The sequence below is a fragment of the Homarus americanus genome, unplaced genomic scaffold (genome assembly GCF_018991925.1).
Source record: "Homarus americanus isolate GMGI-L3 unplaced genomic scaffold, GMGI_Hamer_2.0 scaffold14327, whole genome shotgun sequence".
Taxonomy (NCBI): Eukaryota; Metazoa; Arthropoda; class Malacostraca; order Decapoda; family Nephropidae; genus Homarus; species Homarus americanus.
Window position 1 is genome coordinate 184522 of NW_024728064.1, and position 6757 is coordinate 191278.

Consider the following 6757-nt stretch of genomic DNA (forward strand, 5'->3'; position numbering starts at 1 on the left):
CAAACTGTGGAATGCTCTGCCTTCTTCTGTGTTCCCATGCTCATATAATCTGTCTCACTTCCAAAAACTGGTTTTCCGGCATTTACTGTTATTTTTTCGCCGCCTAGGGGGCGCCCATTGGGTCGGTGACCTGTGCGCTGGTGGGCTATTCCCCGTAAAAAAAGAAACAAAAATAAAGAGACAGAAGGGAGGGGTGTGGTGATGGCCTGGCTAGATCACTTGTATTGCTATCACTTTCTGGTCCATATTGTCTCCCGATGACCCGTACGAAATAGTATCTTGGGATATCTCATTTCACAGGACTGCCTTCATCCTGCCCTCCACTATACACACATGGCTAGGATCTGTTTGGTTGTAATACATAAAGACATCCTAACCTTACAAAACCTGACCTAACCTATTTAAACCGAATGAAAATGAGTTCAACGAAGTATTAAAACTTTATTTATGTAAACATATCCTACCTTAGCTAAACCTAATCTAACTAAACTTCATATGAGGAAGTCTAACCAAATCTACACTAGGTTAGTTTAAATCAAGTCTATCCTACGTTCGGTTAGGTTAGGTTCTGCTGTATGTGAACATGACGTCAGTTGATGCAGCCTATGACAACCAGCCTGGCGGAAGCTTATTATCTGCTGGTCCAACACACAGCACCAACTCTCCCTCCCTGTACAGTGTTACCCGCTAATAATGTTAAAACTCATCCATCATCGTGTGGCGTGCCATGATCAGCCCGTGTCACGCGAACATGACAACGACCTGTAATGATAATCTAAGTAGGTTGTTTTTCATACTTATAAACCTGTATGCAGTGTTTTAGTGATGTAAAGTGTGGTGTGGTGTTTCTGTGTGCGGAAGAGTGTTTAGTGTATGTCGGTTAGTGGGTTGAGTCTGGTATTTCGTGTGACCGTTATACAGTGTACAGTTTATAGTATATAATGTACGGTGGTGTACATAAAATTGTATTGTACATATAACGTATACAGTGTATGCAACGTTAGATATTATGGCCAGATGAAAATATTGTGGGGTACAGAGTGATGGTAGTTCCCAAGACATTTGTCGGCATCAGAGGGTGGAGGAGGACTCAACCCTATCACATTATCTACACCCTTCACCACACGTCACCTACCTGTATCTCTCGCTCACCATTCCATCCTTGACAGGTGTGGAGGCGTGATTCTGTATCGCGGACACTTGACTGTGATAAGAAGACACATGGATGCCTTTGCTGTAACGAGACTTGTTGAACGAGATACATTTTTTTGTTAAGTGATGACTCGGGGAACAGTGTCCACACACATACTCATATATATATATATATATATATATATATATATATATATATATATATATATATATATATATATATATATATATATATATATATATATATATGTGGATTAGGCTCTGTTAGTCTTGGTTAATTCGCGCCATCTGCTTTATAAAAACTCTAATTGTGACCCGTTCGTATTACTCATTCATCAGTGACTACTTTTCAACGAAAAGGTGACAGCAACTGCTGTAATACATGTATATAAAATATATTACGGAAAAGAAGAAATAAAATATGATGTAGGGTCTACAGAGCGTCCGAAATCATGACTTGACCAATGTCACAACGGTACTGATACTGATACTGACGTCTGTATGTAAGTACTGGGGGTGGGGAGCTAGAGTTAGGTGCGTTACCAACTTATTACAAGAGAAAAGAAATTCATTATCATTTATTTTAAATATACGATAATTCGATAATGTTGCTTCTTGTAAGGGAGTCTGGGGGTGAAGGGTTGAGATAGCAGGGTTGGGGCGATAGGTTTGGGGTGACAGTGTTAGGGTGACAGTGTTGGGGTAACGGGGTTGGGATGGCAGTGTTAGGGTGACGATGTTAGTGTGACTGTTAAGGTGACGATGTTGGAGTGAATAAATTTGGGGTGACGGGGTGACAAATTCGAGGTGAGGTGGTAATGATAAACCAGGGACGTAGAGTTAGGGGAGATATGATAGAGGTGTTCAAGTGGGTAAGTGGGATTAACAAGGGTAAAATGGAAGATGTTCTGAAGCTCAGTAATAACGAAATAACTAGAACAAATGGCTTTAAATTAGAAAAATTCCGATTCAGAAAGGATATAGGCAAGCACTGGTTTGGTAATAGAGTTGTGGATATGTGGAATAGGCTACCGAGTGCTATACTGTAGTAGGATCGGGGACGCTAGGGAGCTTCAAGACGAAGTTGGATAGGCACATGGAAGTGCTGGGATGGGTGTGAAAGGGATCTACCCTGTATGGGCCAGTCGGCCTCCTGCAGTATCCCACTTTCTTATGTTCTTATGTTCTTATTTCAGAGCGTATTTGGGGCCCCATTGTTTATTTGTATGTTAGTGACGTTGTGTTAAAGGACAACATAGATAAGGTGGAATGTTTGTAACTGTTTTGTAATGTTGTCTCCTTTTTTTTTAAAGAATATTATTTAATTTAGTCAAATCTTGGTAGGGCTTTATCACATACAAATATGGAGAGTCAAATATAGAAATGCGACTTTTTAAACCAAATTTTTGTTTCTCGATACGTACTGATTATGTGTATGATAAATACTGTTTATTTGAGTGATTTAAACTAAAATTGATACCACTATGCTTTATCGTATAGGTAAAATCAATAAGGAATAGAACTCACACGGGTCTTAAGGCCTGGGCTCAAATGTATAAGGTGAACAATTGTACAAAAGCTATTGTATTTACAAGCCTCACGTAATAACAATATATATGTCAATTTGCTTTGCAACAAGTTATATTTTGTTATAATATTCCAGGCAGTGTTTAAACAGCTTGTCCGTAATCCTTAACGTGTCTGAACTTATAATAAGTTATGGCATAGTAAACATACTGGTGGTAGAGTTAAGGCGGCAGGTAATATGGCCTTAGTGCACAAGTTGAGGAGGGAAGGTTTTCCCTTGATATGAGATTATTTCTACAGAAGTCACATGGAAAACGACCGAGGCAAATTTATGCCTTACGTATATATATATATATATATATATATATATATATATATATATTTGTAAAATCACGATGGCGTTGTTTTTGTTTATATATATATTGATAAAATCACACGGGAAAAGGGAAACAACGGAGCACCTTAGCTTTCGTCTTTATTCAAGACATCTTCAGAGGCAACTGGATTACATGGACAGAGAGAGGCTTAAATATACAGGATGACATTAAAAACATGAGGTCAGGTCATAATGATGTCATCCACTAATCCCCACACCAACACACACGTTGAGGAGCTTACGAGAAGGGGGGTGACGTGACTAGTCAGGTCAGGTCAAAAATAAGGGACCCACTAAATATCTATCATACATCTAGATCAAAGGTTTTCAAAGCATTTTTAACCTTGGGCCACTGACAAATAAATTTATGTAACATATTATCAGTTTTGAACTGGACCACCAAGGCTTCATTTGATTTTAATTCCTTAATCAAACTAGCTTCAACCAGAAGCCTCTTTCTGTGACACAAGCGATTTAAATAATTTCTAAGCTTTTTTCCCAAAATGCTCCAAGTTGTTTCCCTTTTCCCGTGTGATTTTATCAAGATTTATCTTATCCACGTTTTCTTACTGTGTGGATTCACATGAAATATATATATATATATATATATATATATATATATATATATATATATATATATATATATATATATATATATATATATATATATATATATATATATATATTGTTCATTACTAATGTTAGTATGTTAAATCCTAGGTTACTCAGCACATTCAAAATATGTATAATCACACACACACACACACACACACTCATCCGACATGTAGTTCCATTTTCTATTTCCATCTCCTTCCATACCTCCGGTTTAGCCCATCTTCCCACAAACCATCGCCCACAGCTCCCCACACATTCTCTCACCACGAGCCATTTCCTCACACACACCCAATTCCCACCTCCTTACGCTGCCTCTCATGTGGGAACACTGTTTACACTCTCCCAGTGTTATGTTTAGAGGTTAGTTTCTGGCGCTATGTTTATGAACGCTGTCCGGAAGTCCCCTGACAACTGCATTGTCTACACAGCATTAGTGCCACGCCTTAGTATATTCGGGCACCTTGGTGTTTACCCACACTTGCCCACATGCAAATAATGTTGAGTTTCAGCCAGAAGGACACCAAGTTAAGTTGGTACATTCTAGCAGCATTGACGGACACACACACGCACACACATGTATATATATATATATATATATATATATATATATATATATATATATATATATATATATATATATATATATATATTTACACAAACTTTTATGTATTTCATCATTACTCATAGGATTATGCTACTTGATAAGTCATTTCGAATATTAGTCCAACATTAATTTATATTTTAATTATGGTAGCAGCTGGCTACGTGTTCAAATCAATAATTTGTAATTAGTCAGTCAGCGTGGAGAGCAAAATACCTCGCCTCACCCCATAAAATTTAATCGGAGGCCAAGTTAGCGTTTCTGTTCATATCCCGAGAATATATATTAATTTGAAATATAATAAATAAATTACACACACACACACACCCATACCATATATGGTTGTTTTACGCCCTGATAAATGAAACAATACTCAAAGAGACGTTAGAAAGAGAAGCTAGTGTTCTAAACATACTTGATATTGCTCTGAGATAATACTTATAGTATACTTACAAACACAGACCATATATTAATTCCAACACTATAAAGTATACTGTACTTACAAATACACTTGGAAGTGTAATTACAAAAATACACAAAGAACATACATACACATTTCACCGCACTGAGGTATTATTGAATTCATTACGGCTCTTTCATAACATCGAGGTCACACGTCAGGGAATAAATGGTTGGGGTGTATTAGAACGCGGCGAGGCACTTAGAGGAGGTAAGTGGGAGGGTGAATTATGTCGTCGCCCTGTCATTCGCCACCCTCCTCCCAATCCTAGCCGACAAAATCCATTAATACTTGGTCGATGGTCTTACGGCGTCAGTGGTGACTTAAAAAATGGAGATGACTCACGATCTTTTGTGATGTCTTTTACTCTGTCAAAGTAAATCTTCATATTTTATGCAATTGATTTTATTAAGTCCAAGTGAATATTCATTACTTGTATATAAAGGGATTTTGTAATGTCATTGTATGTAAATCTCTATTAGTAATGCAATTTATTATTTTTTTTGTCGATATAAATAAAACTTTCAGAATTTTATCCATGTAATCTGTTTATTGTGTCACCTTAAGCTAATCTTTGTTTACTGTGTCAAAGTAAATCTGTATTAATACACTTTGTGTTCTGACCTCACAAGAGGAAAGGTCATGGCAGGCTTAGCTCCAGGGTATCAATTGTCAGTAATGGCGAGTGCTACTTGTGAACAGAGCTGTGACCTTCTGAGGGCCGAGTTAGAGGGCCAAGGAAGAAATCTTGAAATTAAAGGAAGTGATAGCGAGGACGGAGGAAGAAGACACGAGGCAGGGAAAGCCAGTGTCTGACAAAACTCAGGCGAATGGAAGATTGTGAGGAGAGGGACGACCAAACTGGTGGTGAAAAAACTCACCAAGGATACGATAACAACAGCTAAGTGTACCAACTCTTTCAGTCCTTGGATAGACGAATTGGACGTTAGCATAGTCAGGGACAAGGCTGACAAGGAAGGTACGAAAACTTTAATTGTTGGCCATTCCCAGGTACGGTACCTGGACAGAGCTTTTTGTGGTAAAAATAAAAATAGGTTGAGGGTGTGTTTGCTAGGAGCTGGGGTGGGGGATATAGTTGACAGGATGGACAATATTTAGTCTGGTAATGGGAACAAACCCATTATCTGCCTCAGTACAGGAGGCAATGATATTGGCCGGTGTAGGAGTGAGGACAGCTATAGAACGTATTAGGTCGAAGGGAGGGATCCCTATCATATGTGGTGTCCTGCCTAGAAGGACATTTGGCAATGAATGGTTGTCAAAGGCAGTGGGTGTCAACGGCGGTCTTGACAGATATTGCAAGTCAATATTAGTCCCATTCATTGACAACTGGGACAACTTTTACGGCAGAAGGGACCTTTATGCTAGGGATGCGGTGCATCTGTCTAGGGATGGGGTGGCAACCCTGGCTGGCTCTCTCGAGAGGGCAGTTCAAAATATGTCGAAGTCTGTAAATTGCTGGGAGAGCATATGAGCACGGGGGTGGAGGAGACTGCAGTGGGAGCGGGTAAACAAAGTGAAAGGCTACAGGGAAATAGTGCTAGGAATGATGACAAAACTAAATTAGGCAGGGAGTTAAAACCTAAGCGCGACAAAGCGTGGACTAAGAACACGTCTAACTTAAATGGTTACTATACAAACAGTAGAAGTATGAGAAACAAAATGAATGAAATCAGGGCGTCGTCATGTACCGAATAAAATCGATATAATAGCATTCACCGAAACATGGATAAACCTAGACTCACGTGAGTTACCTGTCGAATACCAAATTGCAGGTTACAAATTATTCCATACCGACAGGCAGATTAGGAAAGGAGGCGGAGTTGCAATCTATGTCAGGAATAATCTGAAGTGTGAAATAAATAAGGAAATAAAAACTGGACGGAATACAGAAACAATATGGATAGAATTAATCGATGGTAGAGAAAAATTAATCACAGGAGTAATATATAGACCTACTAATCTTGATAGAGTTAATGAGCGACTTATTTGAAATGAAATGCGC